The sequence below is a fragment of the Thunnus albacares genome, chromosome 8 (assembly GCF_914725855.1).
Source record: "Thunnus albacares chromosome 8, fThuAlb1.1, whole genome shotgun sequence".
Classification (NCBI taxonomy): Eukaryota; Metazoa; Chordata; class Actinopteri; order Scombriformes; family Scombridae; genus Thunnus; species Thunnus albacares.
In genome coordinates, this window is record NC_058113.1 from 5,382,961 (window position 1) to 5,405,094 (window position 22,134).

Below are 22,134 nucleotides of genomic sequence, written 5' to 3' on the forward strand. Positions count from 1 at the left end.
AACTGATACACGAGTCGAAGATACATCTACAAACCGATACACGAGTAAAAGATACATTTACAAACCCATACACGAGTCAAAGATACATCTACAAACCGGTACACGAGTCAAAGATACATCTACAAACCGATACACGAGTCAAAGATACATCTACAAAGTGATACACGAGTCAAAGATACATCTACAAACTGATATACGAGTCAAAGATACATCTACAAACTGTTACAAGAGTCAGAGATACATCTACAAACTGTTACAAGAGTCAGAGTTACATCTACAGAACAGATACAGGTCCTAAACTGATACGAGTCAAAGATAAGGCTGCATGTCAAGATGGTTTTTACAGAACCACAGATCCAAACCGAAGTCTGTATGAAATTCATCAAAAATCCATGTGACAGAAATGCTTGTTTGCCAGTTTTATGTTGCATGTGCAGAATGTGCACCAGAATCATAATGCATGCCTACGCCACCACAAACCCTGCAACTTATATAGTAGCAATAATGATGACAAGGTAATGGATACTGACAGAAGTGTGTGTACATATACAGTTCCAGCTGAAGTGGAAACCACTGCCAGATGATTATGTATGCTTTTCAAATAGCTGAACAACAACCAGCTATATAGTTGGATGGTGTTTCTCATAAACCACTTGTAGTCTTTGCGGCACAGCCATGATAAACAGCTGACTGATAAGGCAGGTATGAGCAACACAGACTGAAGATACTGAGGGTGTGATCACGGCAATAGGTTGACACTGGCCCATTACCAGGAAAACCAGGGATTGTAAACAAAAACACACAAGCTGTTTACTGTGGTGTTATATCATACACATTTAACAGCCAGTAGGTCTGGAAGATATATCTGAAATCAGTGATCATGGTATTAATCAGAATATTTATAGATAAATAGACAGATAAGTAACATTATAATCTACTTTACTTTTGTAATTATCATGTTGTACTATGAGGTCACAATTTGTTGGAGAGATGACAAAGTTTCAGTGCGACTTAATCAAATAGCCTCTTAACTTAACATTTGTGTTATTATAACTGTGATAATGTATATATTTTGTGATTTAGAGTTCATTTTTATTAAAATTTGCCATCTCTGTTCAGCTTGGATGGAAACCCAATTAAATCACAGTCCACCTGCAAACAGAGAGGTCTTGGCATGTGAAGAGGCGCTGCAGGAAAAGAGGCCACCAGGCAGCAAGGAAGAGCCAAGGTAAGGGGACAGAGCCGACCGAGTATCTTCAGCAGCACAGTTGCTCTTCAGGGCCCAGTGAGCCGCCATCTGTCCCAGGGCTGGGGAGGCCAGGCCAGGAGACAAGCTCCCCTGACAGCATGTTGCCGCCATATGCTGCTGGAGCATGCACACGCACAAACTGGCATGGCTGAGAATGGCATGAGATGGTATGGTCTGATCTACACCAAACTGAGTTGACCTTATCTGTGTTCTGGTTTGCATCAGAAAGAGATCTACATGATCTACATTGGAGAGGCTCAGACAGGCCTGGACTGGAATGTGTTTTATTGTTCAAAGAAATAAAAAAGTGTGCGCCCGTGTGATTAAATCCTACTATACTGCCGAGCGTCTCTCATGTGTGGCTCCTGGCAGCGTTGTTGGCCTTGGTGTTGATCACACCTGATGGCGGTAGAGATTGCAGTACAAGAGTCTGCTCTGGCTCAGGAGTAGTCAAGCATTCAGGATGGGAGTCGAGAGCACCCTTCTCCCAATTTCCATCACAGTAAAATTTCAACTTACATAACCTATGACCACATTTGAAAAAAATTGTAGCCTGTCATGTTGTTATCCTGTTCTGTGTATAATGACAGCGAAAACAAGCCACTGACTTTAAAGGTGCAATATACAACATTCAGCCACAATGGCTGTCAGCAAACAATTATTTGCTATGTAAAGATATAGTAGAGTAATGGCTACCTGAACAGACAATGAAGTCATACTCCCTCTGAGTGTTGTGGTCCCAGCCTCCCTGTTCTTTGTTTTGATAGCTGGTCCGGCCGTGCATGCATGCTAGTGCATGTGAGTCCCCTCACTGCTCCCTGCATCCATTTTCAACATGGCGGCCAGGTTACAAACCTTCTCAAATTATGAGGGTTAGGTATTTGTGTTAAACAAACTGAAACTGACAGGGCAAGAAGGGCTTTGGTCAGGCAGGTGACCAAGAATCCAACGGCCAGTGTGAGAGAACTGAAGAGTTCCTCTGCAGCGACGAGAGAACTGGCCAGAAACCCAGCAGGAGTTTGCCAGACAGCAGTTAGAAGGTTAATCATGTCAACATCACTGACTGGGGTGTGGCCAGATTGCAACATGCTGAGGAGTTTCAGCCCAAAGAGGGCATCGTAGAAGCAATTTTCTACTCTATGTGAGTGTTGATTTAGAGGAAGTCTTGCACTGAATGTTCAGCACAATGTAGAAAACACAGATACATCACCTGGCTGCTACAATCTGTACAATGAAGCATGGCGGCGTCACGCTAGAGACTGGCAGACCGGCCAGAGCGGAGCCAAATACACAGAGATCCTTGTGCTGGAGTGCACATGGCCAAGATTTAGCTTTCAGCACAACAACAGCAATCACATCCAGCAGTAGCAAAGCCAAAGCCCAGATCTCCTCTGGGCGTACTGCGAGACTGAATCTGATGTTCAAGATGAAATGATTGACAGGCAGTACAAATGAAAGACCATGCCAGACACAAGAACATTATGCTCGTGAAAACCCGACATACAGGCAGGAGGGCAGGCAGCTAACAGAGAGAGAAGAGACAAGCTGGGTAAACAAGCAGACAGAAGCACCTGGTGAGTCAGAGGGACAGATGGACATGCAGACAGCTAGACTAGATGGGGAGCTTTGGAGGCAGGTAGACAAACAGACTGATAAAGGGAGGTTACTGCCAGGTGACCAGACTGCAGGTCTTATGATCTGCTCACGTCACACACAGTGTGAGACAGGAAGACTGCCACTTCCCTGCTCTGCATCACTGCCACTGCTGATGTACACACCAACAAATATACCTCCACCATCCCTTTCATTATCTGTCTTGTTTATGTCTCCAAATATAATGTGTCACTGCTTTAATATTTTAATTTCTACAATAAAGTACATTTAAAAATATTCAAATGTTTCAACTGCCTTTCCTTTTTAAAATGGCATGAATTTTTATATGCATACAATAGCTCAATAGATCTATCTCAACAATCTGAAACCTCCTTTTTTTAACCCTTGATCTACTCTCTAGCTTCACCTCTCTCACAGTCCTTCTCTCCATCTTCTCAGTGTAAGTGATATTTCATACCAGGCTATGATGAACTTCCACAAGTTCAAATTTTCACCGTGCACACGTTCTCCCCCACTGCTTCTCTCCCCTTCATTTGTAAAGCAAACTGCGGCAGGCCTGTGGGGGTAAACAAAGCTTTACATATTACACTTCAAGATTTACGGTTGACAGTCGGACCTAATCATGAGGCAAGCGGCCATGATTTGCTATGGAGGGACTGTCAAAGACAGGGAAGAGATGATGAAATGAGCAACAGATATAAAGAAAGCATACTAACAGTTTATCTTCCCAGTCCACAGTCTGGTGTCTGGTCAAGGGCAATGGCAGCAGTACGTTACCTGGAACTTGCCTTAAGAAGTGGTCGAAACGTCGGTTATGCAATTAAATCATTGGCACGGTCATCTTTTCTTCAACAGCAGCATGTTACCTCACGTTACTGTCATGTAGTTAACGATGTAGCTTTGGATGAGCTTTTCCCTCAAATTTGTGCATGTGATGTGCGACAGATGGACGGACAAACAGATCCAAATCCTGACACTGTGGAGGGGAAATGTGAATTAGCTTCCATCTGCTGGGATGAAGCGACTAAACATATCTAACAATATGCATCAAATAATGGCTCCACAGCAGCTTGACTATACAGGTACCATAGCACATCTGACTTTTCTGATTGTCATGGTGGACAAACACAACATTTTAATATATGCAAACTGCAAATAACTGGAAGTGTTATTAAAACTTCTGAAAATCCAATGTAAGCTACATCTTTATTTAACAAGTTTGACTACGCTGCTGTTTATCATGATTCCTTTATCAGCAAAAACTTTTCTGACTCAAGCAGGCATAAAAACTTTGAGGAAGTTTGCCATTTTCTATCAGCTGTTACAATTTGATATATCATGATTTACATAATAATGCTGGAAACCCAGCTACGGAGACACAGAGAAACATACTGAGAGCAAAATAGAAAGATAAGATGGAAAAAAAAAAAGAAAGTGCAAAACAAAGACAGAGTCAGATGGTGTGTGTGTTAGGGATTTTTCCAGGACGTGTTGTATGTGGAGACAGAGACGTACACACACAGAGTGCGTTCCATGCGACAGATCGGCTTTTATAGTCCATGGGATTTTATAGTGCACACGTCGCTGAAGAGCACACACCCCCCTGGTGGCACTAAGCTCATTTCAGCCTCACTGACAGATTTATGGCATTTCCATCACCTCATGTGTCTAAATGTGTGTGCGTGTGTGTGTGTGTGTGTGCGTGTGCGCGGTGTTCGACTAGACGCCCCAGAAAGTACTGTCACACTTGACCAGGTGCCAACTCCAGAACAGTTGGCAAGACAAGACTGCAGTCCTCTGCACAAACCAGTGGCAACACACACACACACACGCACGCACGCACGCACGCACGCGCACGCACGCACACACACACACACACACACACACACACACACACACACACACACACACACACACACACAATGCAGAGGTGATAAGATTCTTGCTGAATAATAGATGTTTCCCCAGTGCTGTAGTAACTTTGTGCCATTATTTTCAGGTCTAAGCTACAACACATTGAGTCACAGCTGGAGGAGGAGAACTTCCATTCAAACTTGAACAACATAATGGCAGTGTTAGCCTGGCCCCTGTTAACCCTTGCCTTGTAGGTTGTAGAGGTCCGGAGAGACTCTTCCACCTCTAAAGAATACTTATTAGGTGTATATGTATGTATATATGTGTAGGTGTATGTTTAATCTGTTCACAAACAGAAAGGTAAAGATGACAATTTGTGTTTTTTGGGATGTTACATGCTGGGACTATTGCTAGGATAAAAACAGCTAGTTGCAGAGACTGGCGCAGCTTCAATGAGACTCATTATGAGTCTCACAGTGAGGTTGCCATGTTTGATGCCAACATGCCTGTGCACAGACCGAAAACCAAAACTGAAATCTATCACGCAATCACGCAATCACCGGAGACACTGCACACAAGTGCTGGGAGGATGGATAAAGTGTTGCTGATCAAGAAATAGCTCCAACACATGACTCCTCCTAAAACCAAGTGTCATTTTTACATTTCTGTACAAGTTAAACAAATCTGGGACATTGTGTGAATAAGAAAGATTTCGGGGGTTGGTAGGTGTATTTTTGAAGACTGGACAGAGGAAGGCAAGCTGTTTCTCTGCTTTCATTCTGTTTCTTGCCACCTGACGAATGTCAGTCCATTATTCATTCTCCTTTCAGCTTTATTTTTATTCCCACCTACTCCTGAGGGAAATATCTGGCTTTATAGCTGATAAATGCTACACTAAGTTCACCAGCTAGTCGCTACCTTGCTGCTTGCTCTGTTTGCTACAGTAGGTTTTTAGAGTTTTTTCACTTGTGGAAAAGAGAGACTAAGAGAATAACGCTGTAAAACCAAAACAATGAGCTGAAAGATGCTAAAACACTCTGCAGAGCTGAAGGAGACTGCAGTCTGGTGATTATTATCTGAATTCAACACTACTGGTGGTGACCCCTTTCACACTATAGTTCTTTGACCCACTGTTAAAATCAAAGTATTAATTATAGCTACTAAGCCAGGACATTATAACTCACTTGGTTATTTTGTTTCTTTTCCTTAACAGTTGCACTTCAAAGACATACAGTAAAACTGAGTCCATGGTTACTGTACAGCAGTTAGTTCAAACTCAACAAGCACACACAAGAAGTGTAAGTGTTCAAGTTCAATACACTGACTCACAAAACCTTGTGTCTTACATTGAAGAGAGCACTACACACAGGAAGTCTACCACTTTAAGTATTTAAATGAGTGGACAGCTGATGCAGAAAAGAACAGTTGATCCAACCACACAAAGGACTGTCTGGAAATGTGAATCTCCTCCAATCCACCGTCATAATGACTTCAGAGTGCTGCTCGCTGCACCACCCACCTGCAACCACCACGTTAAGGATGTAAACACACCCAAACTCTTTGATATGGCTAGAGAGAAAAAAAGGGACATGAAAAGAAGGAGGGAGAGAGAGACGGAGAGAGACTAGAAGAAAGGGAGTGAGTTAGTGCTGTCCCTTGGTATTCACAATGACTCCCAGCAATTAAAGCTGTGGATTCAGAGCCAGATAAACTTCCTTGAAGGTCTTGGCAGTGACTCTGAGACTATCCTTCCTCCACACCAAAACACACACATTAACACACACACACACACACACACTCACCAGCAACCCTAACTAACCTCCACCTGCCTCCACCAGCCCACTGCAGCCCATATTATCTCACATTAACACACACAATCCTACACATCAGCCTACACTAACCCACAGCAGCTGACTCATTACGCAGCACTAGCAGACAAAAAACACACACACACACACTCTTCATTTAGTACCCCTTCCTGGTAACAGGTAGGATATTTTTGCCTCCAGAACAACCTGAATCCTGAGAGAAATGGAATCAACCACTGGCACTGCTATTTTTCATGCCATTTTTTTAGTCTCAATTTAATTTCACGGTTCAAGTCTTTTGACAAAAATATACTTCATTTACTCATTATATAAAGTCATTATATATTAATTCAATTTATTCAATTATTCTCTGGTGGAATTAGCCTGTGATTTAAAATAAGCTGATGGAAACGTACTGTGACCGCTCAGTTCAGCGTTGGGTTAGGACAATGGCACCACTGCACCTAGATGGCATTTGAAATTTAGAAAAATATAGATATTTCATGATTTTTGAATTCTATGCTCCTTATGACTCTAATGACTCCTTATGATACTCATCATGTGACTGCAAAGCTCATATACTGAATGTGTTTTCATTAGCAACAGGTATCAAGAGCTTTAGTCAAACAAATGTTTTGATAGGGTCAAACATTTATAGAATTTTATTCTTATATTTATTCTTAATAAACTTTTTAAAAATTCATTCATTTAATAATTGTGTCAAGTTTCCTATCAGTTATGATGATGATGATGATGATGAAGTTACGATGTGCTTGACATGGTTACTGCAATGATGTAAATAAAATCAGCCAATTAAAAAATTGCAAAGAACTAAAATGGAATAAAACACCAAACAGTAATACAGCAAACATTTTTAAATACTGTTTTTATTAAGTTTTGAGAAGTGATTGAAAAGATATTACTGACAATTTACTCACCAGTCAGACATGTCGAGGACAAACTCCTAGTCTTGGCCAACTTAATTTTCAGAAAAAACTTGAGGCAACCTTTAAAATGAGTACCTAATCTGTTGGTTGTAATTGTAGATTGAGCAGACCTTCCAGGGTAATGAAAAACAGCTCACATTTTGAAGTCTGTACTTTTATCTCTTGGTTTTACTTGCATAAACACAGCCTACATGTTCACAGAAACATCTGAAACCTCCTGTGAAAACATTTTTTTCAGTCTCTTTTACTTGAAATATAGACAACAGCACACACAGCGAATCTCTCCTCACTTAACAAATCTTAAAAGCCCTGCACATCTACAAAGGTGTTAGTTATGGCTGATTAGACCTCTGCTCAAGTTGAAGTAGGGTGGAGCTGTGATGGGAATTATGTGATGTCATAGATGTCCATATACTTATAAGATTGATAAGGGTGTGTTAGTGATAATGATACAGGGGTAAGTTACACCAATCAAACAGCAACAGAGATGACAGAAAAGTGAGGGCAGTGTGGACACGTCTGCACGGTCCTCAGAAGAGGTCTAATCAGGCAGAGTGAAAACACCCGTGTGGGAGGACAATGTAAGAATGAGCACTCAGAAATTGCAACTTGCAAGAGTATAATAAAGAACACATGGGCCTTGACATTTCAAAAGGTAATGTTCTAGTATTATGACTTTTTTAGGCTCTTAGACACTTCATGACAATTTAGATAAAGTAGAAAAAACTAAAAAACTGGAATCCAATAAAAGTGCTGATATATAACGTAGAGAAGGACAGTAAGTCACACATTTAATGCAGTTTTGAAGAAGTGGGTTTAAGAGACGTATTAAACATAGCCAGACTGGACCAGTATGGAGAAGGCTCTGTCACCTGAGGTGCAGTGCTCCATCCTGGATGGTGGGGACAGGAGGTTGGCGCCAGAAGTACGGAGGTTGCGGGACGGCGTATAGTGGTGGAGAAGGTTGGTGTGTAAGAAGTGGTGCTGGTTATGGAGGGTAAGGTAACATACAGTAATGGTGATTTTATGAGGTGCACACTAGGGGTGTGCCCGAATACAAATACATTATTCCGCAAAGCACAAATAGTGGGTTTTTTTTTACAAATATTTGTTTCATACAAATATTTTTAAAAATATTTGTTAGTTAGAGGTCTGTCTGCAATGAGGTGAAGAGTAAAGTTTTAGCTCAGTAGTCAGCACAGTCGTCTATGATCTGGGACCTCCTTTGTAAGGTAGTTTATTCATAAAGACTTATTGTAACACTTTAATTTTCCAAAATTAAAAATGTAATAAAAGCAAAAACAGGATTTTTAAGCCTCTTTCCACTTTTATTCGAATACAAATACAAATACAAATAATTTTGCTGCCTCAACAAATACAGATACAAATACAAATAGTGGGCTCTCTGCACATCCCTAGTGCACACTGTATGATGATTCTGAACACTATTGTACACATACGTATGGATGTACCGAAATAATGCAACAATCGTGGCACAAAAAGTGCATGGAGGCATAAAGAGGGGCAACAACAATGACAAAGGAAATCCCTACCAGTTGTGGTCTTAGCTAACTGTTCTGTTCAGTGCCTACAGTGGGAAAAATTCCCAGGCATGTTTAAGATTTTACCAACCAAATGTGATTTTTTTTTTAGAGTAGAAATTATCTTGTGGAAGGTGGATAATTATCTGCCAAAGTAGCTGGTAGGGGACAACAGCCAAAATTTACCAAGTATTATTTTCCTGCTTTTCAGTAAGACACAAACGCACAAACAACAGGAAACCAGAGGCAGCCATCACTTACCAGACAGTGACTGGCAGGAGACAAATTCAAATGATTTGCTGTGAAAACGGCAGCAGCCTCACCACAGCAGATGCAAGGACACGTCCGTTGGTATCCAACCAGTCTTATGAGAAGTTAACACAGTGGTTGGGATGAGCAAAGCAGCATTAACATCACGCTCACCTTTTCTGTATTGCTACAAATAAGCGGATGATGCAAAATGATGTCCAATCCTCTTTGGTACCTTTAGGGCTTTTTTCTAATATTATATCCAATATTAAAACAGGAGTGTGGGGTTCATTACTGCATGCCAACCAGCAGTTTTTTTTTTCCTGATTTAAAAACGTTGCTCTTGTCCTGAGGGCAAGGTGACGTCATCTGCTGATTTGCGTTTATGTGGAATCAGCAGTACCACCTTCAGAGTTTCCGCAAGTTTCTTGAAGTCAAAGAACTTCTTAATGCCAACTAGAATTAAATAAATATAAGAGCTCAAATCAAATTAGAAAAACACGTCTTCAGAGAGTAGAGATTTGTATAATGGCTGAATTCTGACTGGAAAAATAATGTACCAAGAAAGTGCAAAATTTTTAAGACAAAGTTAAAGACTCAGTCTGTGTTAATCACTATTCAAGAACTCGCATATGAATAATAAATGAATGAATACTTAAATGATCCACAGTCTTGTATAAAGCACAGTCAGAAGCACACAGTGAACACACAAGGCATGCCAACTGGTTTTGGGGCCGGAGTTGTGCAGTGATCCTGCAGCGCAGTTAGAAACAGGATGGGATTAGGAGGAATACATTATAATAATAGGTATGGTAATGGCTGGCAATCATTCATGAACAACCAAATCACCTCTTTTACTTCCCCCTTAAAAGCAGCAAGTTTGCTGACTATTTTATGGTGGAACAAAAAGTTCTGGAAAAGTTCAGCCAAAAAAGCTTTTTTCTCTGCAGGAAACAGCCGTACAAAGCACCTGAAACAAGTCACACAGAGCAGATGATGATAAATAAAGAAATGTGTCACCAAATGGAGTAAACAGTTCCATGACATCAGGTAAAGTGGGTCTTAGAGCAGCTGTTCCTGACCACTGACATTTGACAATGACATTTTTTCATTATTGACTTTTCTTTTTCATTTAAATGTCAGAAATATAGAAATATATAGAAAATGTAAAGCTTGTTTTAAGTAATTTATCAAGCAAAAATGCCACAAATTCACTTGTTTCTGCTTCTTAATTGTTAGTATTTGCTGGTTTCCTTTGTCTCCTATGATAGCATACTGAAATTTTTGAGGAGAGGTGCAAAATTAACACTGGTGTAGAGAACTTTAAGTTGACCTGTTTGATATCATTCACCGCTATCATCGCTGACCTTCTTACCAAAGCCATGACTACACAGGAGTTCTCTCTCAAGGCGTCTTTTGCTGTTTCCCTTGAGCTTGATAAAGCAAAGGAGCCTTTTCAGATGGTGAAACAATGAAGTGATGTGCAGTAGAGATGGATAAAGCTTGTACAAATGATAACATGTCAAGAACTTTGAAGAGGTCTCTCTGTTCCGACGCACAGTGATGCGAAAAATTTTTGACATTCAAAATCATGTCTTGTGTTGGATGAGCCAAGACGATGAACTTCAGCCCTGTCATGGATTTGGTTACCAAGGATACCAATCTCATTCAAGGGGTGAACAGGTCTCTTAATCATAAGAAGTTTGGATCGTTTTTGGATAAAGAGAGCACAGTTTATGGTGATTTACAGGTGCACACAGAGATCAGAGCTTGAACAGGTTTTTTGCACTGCGTACTGAAATCCCAGCGTTCAATGTGATACAAGTGCTTACGACAATAGACTCATGGATACAGATTTTCTCTGCGACATCCTTGTGGATATTACCTCGCACCTTAATCTCCTGATTATGCAGTTGCAGGGAGGAGACCAAACTGTGTCGGATCTCTATGCACACATGAACCCATTTCAGTGTAAACTAGTCCTGTTCAAAGAAGGCTTTTCATCGACCGTCCATATTTGGCACACTGTGAAGAGATGCGCAAAGATGTCCCCAAACGCAAGAAAACATTTCTCAAGTACAGAGCCGACATAGAAACACTGCAGCAGCAGCAGCAGTTCAAGGACCGCTTTCAAGATTTCTACACCATGCAGCCACGAAATGCGTTATTCACTGCTCCCCTCTCTGCTGCTGTCAGTGAGCAACCCCCAGAGTTGCAGCCTGAACTGTGCAATCTACAGTGAGACCCCTCTTTTCAAGAAAAGCGCAATGAGAGGGGAGTTTCATTTTGGAGACTACTTCCCCGAGTCCCATTTTCCACTCCTCAGGGAATTTGCACTCTCAATGGTCAGCATGTTTGGGAGCACTTACATCTGCGAGAGCAGCTTCTCAACGATGAAGCACATCAAGTCAAAAGAGAGAAACAGGCTGACGGATGAAACTCTGTTGCAGCTCTGGCAGACTGGATGCACAAACTTTGACATTGACATTCGGTCTATTGTAGGCCAGCAGGGGAGGTCACAAGTTTCTCATTAAGAGCGTATTCAGATCAGATCAGGGGGTGCGGTGCATCGCCGCAGGGTTAAGCAGAGATGTGTGGGCGTGTTTGTGCTCTAGAATGTAAATACTGTGAAACAATCAGAAAAAATGTTGTATTGATCTGATTTCTCTTTTTTAAAATGAGTCAGGAAACCGACAGCAAAGTCTAACTTTACTTTTAACATTATCAAATGATGAGAAATGTCCTCCCCTCCTCCTAGTAACGTCTTTGTCCTCCCTCACAGCAGAGTCTTACAGCTCTGATCAGTCTGACTGCTGGCTGTGATCGGCCACTGCAGCGCGACGTCGGGTTGCGTTTCTCCAAAAGTTCACTCTGTATCAACTTTGTGGCCGCAGGCTTAGTTTACCGATAAGTCAATACAACAGCTCACACTGATCTGAATTTTCAAACATTGCATTTTTTTCCCCCAACGTTCAAATTTCCTAATAAAAAGGTGACAGCTGTAAAACACAGCAGCCGAAACAAATGATTAGCAGTGACAACTTGTGAGAACATTATCACATGCATCGGACTGTGAAACTGTGCCCCCTCGAAAACACTGTATGCATGACGCCGCTGTACAGATAACATGATTAGTTTGCATTCATTACTGTTCTGCTGTGTCGCTTTCATTGAGAAAAACTGTTCCCGTAGGTCTAAGTTAACTCATTTCATGTGTGACTCATTTCCCTTTCCAGAATTCATTAGTGATAAATCTTTTAATACAGTCCTTGTATCCACTGAAAAACCCAAGCGCCGCTCAGCGCCTATCTAAGGCAGACTGTCTTAAACTTTTCCGGCTCATGAGCCAAATTGAATCATCTAAGTCTCGCCGTGGGACCCCGGATCATTAAAATGCACTGGTAAACCTGTCATGTCACCAGAATCAGGTCGTCTCTCAGCTCCAGGTCGGAGAGACCGCCGTGTAAGGCTGAGGCCAGAGAGGCCCGCGTCTCCTGCTGTCTCCTGCTAAAATCCCTGCGAGTTCAGCCGGAGTTCACTCCACCTTCTGATTTCTGAAGCTGTAGCTTATGGCCTGCACAGTCCAGTCACAGTCTGCATCAATAATGCAGAGACCACAGCCAGCTAACATCTCCGCCTTTAGCAAGAGGTCTGCTCGACACGCTGCTCAAACAAAGGCGGGCTCAGGACATCTCAGACTAGCACCATGAGAACAAGAGCGCTAACACCCGAGCTATTTCAAGTACACACACACACACACGCTACTGACACAGGAGGAAGTACGGATGAAGATATGAACATACACACACTCCGCAGCTGTATAATACCCAGTTGTACACACTCTCAGATAAGCAAACTCTCTTACAGATGAATGGATAAGTGTGCAGTATGTACACACACACACACATGCACACACAATCAGGAGTGTGTGTGTGTGTGTGTGTGTGTGTAGTGTGTGTTAAATCTTTGTGGCTCATGTTGAACAGCCTCTGTAGCCAGTCTATTGAATCACCACACAAGAGCAGAGCAGCAGCCGGTACAGCGTTTCTCAGGAAGCATACGTTCACCTCTCTCTCTCACACACACACACACACACACACACACACACACACACACACACACACCCTGCTGTATCTCCTCTCATCAAGCTACTGGGGAACATCTCTGTTGTCAGATGAAAATATCTATTCATTAATTGAGGACAATGCTGGCTCGTTTTCCCCACTGACCAACATGTTATTGTTGAATTTTTTTTTTTTAAAGTTTCCAATGAGATTCATAGTGTGCAGTTCAGAGAGATGCAACGCATAAAAGAGCATGTAAATATTTCATTTGAATAAAATGGAAAAACCTCAGAAGTGGAGGTTTTTTTAAAGTAACAGCATCGATGTGAAACGTGTGTGTGTGTGTGTGTGTGTGTGTGTTACTCCAGTCTTTTCTCCTATGCAGGGACTTACTGAATTATTAAATTGCTACTTAGGCTTTGTGGTTAAATGAAGCTATGCAAACAAGGACGAACTGTATTAAAAGCACTCTGGCAGTAAGTGAATGCACTGTTCAACAAAACTGTTTGAATGTCTTCTGTGAAACTCACTTAAAGAGTAAAACAATATCAAATTGCTGTCTCCAGCACTTTTTTGTTGTTTCTAGGGCTTCTTAACAACTTCATCAACAACTTCATACTGCAGTTTCTGGACTGTTCCTGATCAATGTGGGAACTGTGGAGCCATTGTGGCCAAATGTTGGCCATTTCCTCTCCTCTAAAGCTTGAGGGCTGTGAGATCTGGCAAGTGGGTTCCCAACGACGCAAAAAGCAAGATAAATGAGGAGAGAAGAACGACTCCGACTGGAAAAAACAACCGTTTTTATGCACAATAACCGTCACAGAGATGGCAAAGCAAAAGCAAATGCGTCCGCCTCCGTGAATGACACATCCCCGACCAAATATTACCAAATGTGTCACCTCCTTTCAACCTGTAACTGCAGCATCTGTCTGAGTCAGTAATGTGAAAAGCGCCAGAACAAAATCAGATGTATCGTTTACCAGCGTCTGTTGAAATCCAGTAGTCGGTATCTGAGACACTGCACATGATTGATGTCAGAACAACGTAGCATCCCCTAAAGGCCAGTCAGTGTAGTGCTGAAGATGGTAAAATGTTCATCAACCCTGAGCTGCAGTAACTGAGATATCATGTGTGACAGAGAGGAACATAGATATCGTAGCAGAAAGAGCAGAAGTGCCAGAGAATCATCTAAACACACAGAGCTTAAGATGCTGTTACTCACCTTGATAACCAAGATTACCATGTTGAGAAAAGTGATTTTCAGTCAATGTATTTTCAGATTGTTGGTTAAAGCTTCAAATTTGCAACTGTTCTGCTGGCTCCAACTGGCTTCTTCTCCATAGTAACTGCAGCTGAGGCTCATGGGTATTGTAGTATTTAGAGCCATGTGCTAACACCAAATGATAGACAAAATGTGAGCTCAAATAATTAAAACTGGCATCCATAAAATAAAACTATAGTGCTGTTATAGTATTGGGGAGAGTCTCGTGTTTCTATGTTACATAATATTGAGAATATCTTTTCTTATTATTCACCAAAATTCAGGTGAATTCTGGTCTTCTTGTAGTCCTACTGTTTCTAAGTTTAGAAGGGTTTAGGCAGTATGACTGATGATGGATCCACTCTTCAATATCTATAAAGGGAAAAAAAGGGCACCTAAGCTATATAAATATGCTTTAATCAAGCAAACAATTTGCAGAACCCATGAAATCTCCAACAGAGATAAACAGGATCGCTGCTGTCCTGAACCAAAATATCTCTGAAAGGCTTCTCTGTGTTCAGTCAACGACTGAGATTAACTTTCTCACACGATACGCACCTTCAACACTGTGATTTCTGCAGGGTGGCACAGAAGAATACCATGTTTTGGCAAATAAGTTCTTTGATCAACATGTCATGGTGTGCCAACCGGGGTTAAAAATAAAACCACAGCTTTTCTCAGAGGGTTTCATGCAGCACTTTGATCTCACATTTGAAGTAGCGCATAAGAATTTTTTTTTGGGTTTATTCAGTCAGAACTCAGTGGCATGATTGGTTCTGGCCAAGAAGATGTGTTTAAAAATACTGAAACTGGAACAGAGATGCCAAAATGTTTCTCCTTTCTTTTCGGCCAGAATGGGGAAATCTTGCTTGTAGTGCTTTTGAAAGGATGTGCTGCCTCTCGAACATAGCTTTTTTTTTTTTTAATGGGTTGCCAAATGACTTAAGAGAAATTGTGGCATCAAGCTGTTTTCCCAAAAACTTTCTCAAGTTGTTGTAGAGCAGATTAGACTCACGAAAATGAGCCTGTAGCATAAATATAATGAACTTTTCTTGATTAATTATACAGCAGCATGAAAAATCAATTTTGAATTATTACACAAAGGAAACATTTCCCAGCAACAAGATGCATTGTATTTCTTCTGTACACACCAGGCTACCACTGCAGCTCCTCAGTCTGCATCTGTTTCCTCATTTTTGACATTATTTCCACTTTATGAGGCCGCAAACACACACACGCACACACATTACAACAGACAAAACGTACAGTGTATCTGTACATACAAAGACACACACACTCCCCAAGAGCACAAGTCAGACAAAGACACACTCTGGTGCAGGCTGGCACTCGTCTTTGCCCGTCTCGCGCCTTCGCTCCACCAACACAATACTGTCACATTTTGGCGTGTCACATGGGCTCGGAGACAGACAAGGCTGTATTATCAACAACTGGCTGGAGCTCAGGTCCTGTTTATGTGTGTGTGTGTGTTTGAGCTGGAGTTCAGTGCTCAGACTGGTGTGTGTGTGTGTGTATGTGTGTGTGAGAGAGAGAGAGAGGGAGAGGGAGAGAGAGGGAGAGTTCAGGTTAAGGCTGAGCCGTCAGCGGCAGACAAGCCCCGTCAAGTCTCCCTCCTCTGTCTAACACACACTCAGCCTCTCGCCTCGGGAGGTGAGAAGCCGCTAATTGGCAAAGGGCGAACACACACACACACACACACACACACACACACACACACACACACATATACACACTGGTAAGAACAAAGAGACGGACAGAAATACAAACAGACAGATGGACACAGACGTCTGGCTCTGTCTAGCAGTTGTACAGTGAGCAGTGAGAAGCAGACACGCAGACATCCCTGTAGCTAATAATACACACAGTCTGGCTCGCTGACTTTCTCCTCAACTTTCACACTTAGTTATTATTTCATGACTTTATGTTTTTTATTCACTTATATTAATAGACTCACAGCCCTGACTTTAATAAAAGGGAAAGTTTGCCCTCTGGTTTAAGTAAAGGTTGAATGAAACAAGAGACAGCAGAGCCTGAGATGTCTGTCTCCATCCAGTTTACATTTATATTCAATTGCAAAGTCGTTTTTATGTTATTTGCAACATATATGCTTCATGCTTTTAAGACTAACTTGAAATAAACCAATTTTAAAGTTCCAGAATAAGAGGACCTTGAGCTGAGTTTAAGTGTTGTCTTTACCAAAATCGCCACAAATAACTAGACATTATGGATCGCTGCTAATTTAAAGACTCCCTCCAGACACGTTCTAAGACACTTGGAAAACACTTTGAATAATAATTTGTGTCTGATAACAATTTTTCTACAAAAAGTTCTATATTATCTTATTAAAAATTCTTGTGTAAGTTGTATACTGGACCCCAATTGGCTCAAAGCTAGTTGTGATGTCACAAATCATGCTGATATGTGCCGGTGTTTAAAGGAGAAATTCACCCCAGTGAATATGATGATTTCTTAAAACTAGGTCACCTATGTAGTAAAAATGTGCAATTATTTTTGAATTTTGTGCCCTTTGACTATAGAAAACTAAGAAAAAGTTTGTAGATTCCCCATACCGCTCTTAAGGGAGAATCCTACAACAACCAGAATGCAATGCGCCTCTCCCAACCAATCAGACTGTCACTCTACTAACGGTTAGCGAGCAGCAGTATAATATCTCTTTACTGAGGCATATTTTCATTTACAAAACATTTTTCCTCATCGAGTCTGGATAAATCGCAGCTGTTTTCAAAGGATCATAAAACAAAGCAGCGCGCTGAAGTCAGTTACGTTACATGCATCAACTTACTGAGTTCTGAACAGGTGCCGCTGGATGTAGCCGCAAGTACAGGTAACACAGCGGCTGTTACAGCGTGGTCGCCCTCTTCTCCACACTCTGTTGTGTCTGATTCCACAGCTCTATATTCGGTCTCATAAGTTTTAATAGTGGCATCACATCTCTGCTTGACATTATATTGTAAAGCGAGTTGTTTTTTGTGTTAGCTTAGCTTAGCTGTCACTCCGGTCCAGTGGTCGCTTCCTCTTCCAGACTCTGTTGACAGCGCAATCTTCGGCCATGTATCATAAAACTAGTTTTCTTCCAAATATGCTGATATTTTAAAGTATTTAGTCGCATGATATTCTGTGTCTGCTTTTCACTATTGCTGGCGTAACATGGGATGGGAGTGTTTTGAGAGACCCACATTTTAGCGTCCTTGAAAGCACCACTACAGAAAATGCAAAAATCTAGTTTGTAGTCTAAAGCAGATCTCCATTGTCCACCGCCTGGGTACAGGCAACATGGAAGTAAGTTAAACATTGTTCATTTGCATATTCTACCTACATTGTAATGATACAATGTTGGTTGAAAATAAGCAAAGTTTCCCTCTAACTCAAATTTAAGGTGACAACAAGCTGCACATACATTATTCTACGCAGTGAAGATCAAACATCCAAATCAAGGAAGAAGACTAATAAACATATTTTTGACTTTAATATTGGGCTTTCTGTGCAATCACGCTAGTCTGAAAAATTGTGTTGTCCAAATGAATGATTTTGAGCCTAATCATAAACTTTAAGTTCTCAGTTTCCATGCTTGGAAAGGTCTGATGTAATGTACAACAGTGGAACACAGTTAATTGCACTGAACTTAACCTTGTTTCTATGTGAGTTTCGTATATATCTTTACCATGTTGCTATAGAAAAACACCTTTTCAACTATATTCAACCCAGCTCTGTTAGACATAGATGTGACAATAAAGTTTGTAAGGCAAGCAAGTGCTCCAACACAATTCACACCTCTGCTCACATCTATGAAGTGAAACCACAACTCAACTTCTTCCCAACATTAAAGGCGTCCTGCAGTTTTTGGTTTTCTTGTAAACAAAGTTTTGTTCACATTTACTGTTACTCGCCAAAACTCACCATGTGTATCCTTGACACCTAACAGACATCTCGAGTACATTTCTTTCCTCATAAAACATTAAGGTTGTTTTATTTGAATATTTTAAAACCTGCATTGTTTACATCAGTGTTTGTTATTTTAAAGTGTTCTTCTTCTCTGCCTTTCCTGGTGCACCACCACCACGACTGAAAATCAATGAAACAACAATAAACTGGCAGCAGGGACGTGTATCTCTTTGCATGTGGGTCCTTGTGTTCGCGCACCAGACACAATCAAACAGGTACCAACTAACCTCAACATTGCTCTGTAGCGCCCCTAGTGATCAAAATCTCCACAGGGTACCTTTAAGTTTAGAAAAATCCATTCAAAGGACTTTCGGTCTCAATAGCTTATTCTCTAACTATTCGTATGTATTCTTATATGGTGGCTTTAAATGAACTTTTCACATAGTAGAATATGACATGGACTTGTTTGTTCAGGCCCTAAAAACCCTAAAACATATTTTCTCAATCAGCTTCTTATTAGAAACAAAGGGTTCCCACATTAACACAAATGCCAAAGTTAGGGCAGTTTTGGTTATTTCACATGAGAGAAATAAATAATAAAGTATTTGTGTTTTTCGTCTGTGCTAGTCTCAATGGTTTGAAGTGGGCGGGGCTCGGTTGGAGGAATATGATGTCATATACTACTTGCACCAATCACAATTTAGCAATATTTAACTCTGATAGTCGCTTCTTTAGTCTTCAATATTTAATGTTATCAAGAAAAACATACGATTTGAAACCAAGCAGTCAAAGGCTCTAAAATTACCAGAAACTAAAGGATAACATTTATAGTCTCTGAAGGCGACATGTTGTTAGATAACTGGCAGTGAGCAGAGCATGATGTAATCACCATAAGTGTCATCATCCTGTTTACAGTGTGTCATGCTCCCTGACTTCACTCATCCAATCAAAAGAAATCTGAGAGTTATCTGGTACAAAGGAAAGGACTGAAATGAAAGTGCACATTTACAGTATATGAATGCACTCGACTTCAGCTTAATGAAATAATTAGAAATCATTCTCTGTTCCATTATAATAAAGGTTTGAGTTTACTGTAAAAGATTACAGGTTGAAGGGCACTTCAAAGTCTAATGTCTTTCATGCTGTATTAACATAAATGACAGTTAGTCTTTCCTGCCTGTCCAAACATGAGCAGAAATAATGCATAGGAAAACATATAGATGATTGGCACTTGCAGTATTATCCTTTAATACTTTAATTCCTCTACATCTTAAATGGTGTGACACCCTGACATGTTGGCAACATGTAGTCTCCATGCTTAACATGTACACGCATCATCTACTGGTATAAGAAAAACCTTTTATTGAACCCAACTTGAACAATGTTACCTCAACACTCCCTCATCAGTACTACAAACAGGTAACAGAGAGAGGCATGAAAGCACCTACGCTATTCTATTGATCCATGAACTCGCCTGCGTCTCTAGGTCTCCGACTTAAACATTCAGCACAAACAGAGGCAAGGTAGATAGGAAGGGGGCTGATGTACAGCCGGCAAAAGAGGAAAATGCGTGAATTCTCTCAACCAGACCCCCAAAGAAAAAAAAAATCTTGTCCGCCATACAGCTCAAACAGAGAACTAGAGAACAGAGCTGAGTAATCTAATGAATGTAAACCTGATCAGAGGGCTGGAGTAGAGCTGACAGACTGTGCAGTGTCACATATAGATCAGTGTTTTTATAAGACTCAATAACTTATAGTGGTCATAATATACAATGACCTACTCATTCAAGGGTTTTTCTTTATTTTCTATATTGTTGAACAAAACTGAAGACATCAAAACTATAGAATAACACATATGAAATGATGTGGCAAGCAAAAAAAGTGTGAACAAACCAAGATATCTTTCCTATGTTAGATTCCTCAAAGTAGCCACTGTTTGCCTTGATGACAGCTTTGCACACTATTTGCAATATCTGCACTTGTTTGTTTACTATATGATTCCATATATGTTGTTTCATAGAAGTCTTCAGTATTATTCTACAATGTAGAAAACAGTAGAAATTAAGAGAAACCCTTGAATGAGTAGATGTGTCCAAACTTCTGACTGACACTGTGTATTTGTTGTGTTATGTTTTTTGGGGAATGTTTAAAGATGATGAGGTGATGAGACAACATTTGCAAATCTTTGCAACAGAAGAAGTGTTGAAGAAAATTATGCTAATCGGTTTGTTGTGTTAAAAGTTAATCAGTGCAAGCTTGATTTAGATACTGCAGCTCAATTTATCAGAACTTTGACTTGACCAAAACAGGGTCAGTTTTGGGACAGTACATCTAGTGAATGAATGATACTTTTAATTCAATCCGCATTCATCCTCCTGTTCAAGGTACCCAGTGTGAGCATTGGGAGGGGGGGGGGGGGACGTGTTGTGTGGGAGGTGTGGGGCTTTATGGGATTATCACTTTTTAAGTGAGGATGGTGAGAGGATGTATGGATGAATGCTGGTGATGTTTCACTGTCCCACTGTGCTTGTCACCCCACCCTGCAGACTTTAACATTATACACTGCTCTGTACCGACTCATCCCAGACGAGGCATCTTGGTGACACCGCCTCATCATCTGCACCGCGTGTCTCATCTGCATAAAAAAGTTGGGTGGCCCCTTGCCCTAAATCTGAGTGACAGCTCGGGGTATTACATCTCTGATCTAGCTGCCCTGCTAGCCTGCTCATTAAATCATACAGACAGCTAACGACACACCAGACAGCCAGACAGAAAAACATACTTCTGTGTTTCTCTGCTCTGAGTAATAAAGCTCCGTGCTAACGGTGAGGTCACAGGCAGCGCTGCCCCGCAGGGACAGACACGCAGCGGTGCTGGTGCTGTGGCCCCGGCGGGTGGATGGGAGCCAGGGCTAGCCTGCATGCTGCTAACTTAGCCGCGTTAGCTTAGCTGTGCTGTCTGGCGCAGCTTGGAAAGCAGCTCCCAACTCTGCACAGCAACTTCCACTGTCTGGCCCAAAGTCAGAGCCCACACCGGACAGCCTGACGTGCGTTTAGCCTCACCAGCTAGCATAACCAGAACATTTCTGCAGCCGCCTACGATACAGCATTATGCATTAAAATAAATAAATCAGTGTACAGAAATAACAGAAATGTGGCAGCCTTCCTACCTGTTAATGCAGCGGATAACGCGCTAAGTCGCCGAGTCTGCGTGTGTAAAGTCTGTGATGTTGTGTTGCTAGACGTCAAGTCCAACTGCACTACAGTGGTTTCCAGTCTGGGAAGCAAAATAAAGCCCAGCTGCCCCACTGTACAGTACATGCTGCTGACAGACACGCTGCTGCTGAAGCTTTGGCGACACCTGCAGGGCCCAGGCAGTACCGCAGCCTGCTGTCTGCAGGGATCATAGTGTGATAGTTTCCCCAGGTCACAGGTCAGGATCTGAAGCACAGCAGCAGCAGTGCCTCAATTAAAGGACAGGTTCACAAGTTTTCAACGCTGTCTTACACAAGTCAGGTGCGCATATGAACAGTGAAATAGGTTTTCCTCGCTGTAATCATTCCTCCTGTTCATACTGGCTAATTAAAAAATTCCTTCAAATGTGCTTTCAATGTAAGTGATGGGG

The 22,134-nt window shown here is 41.4% G+C and overlaps 1 long non-coding RNA gene across 3 annotated transcripts in view; it reads right to left on the bottom strand.

The window, feature by feature from the left end:
• LOC122987155 overlaps nt 1-21,884 on the bottom strand; it is a 125,011-nt gene extending 103,127 nt beyond the window's left edge. Inside the window, exon 1 of one of the 3 annotated variants that reach the window (XR_006404463.1) lies at nt 21,680-21,884. This is a non-coding gene — a long non-coding RNA (uncharacterized LOC122987155). The remainder of the gene's footprint in view (nt 1-21,679) is intronic. The other 2 variants (XR_006404461.1, XR_006404462.1) reach the window with 2 other exon arrangements.
• Nucleotides 21,885-22,134: the final 250 nt, after the last annotated feature.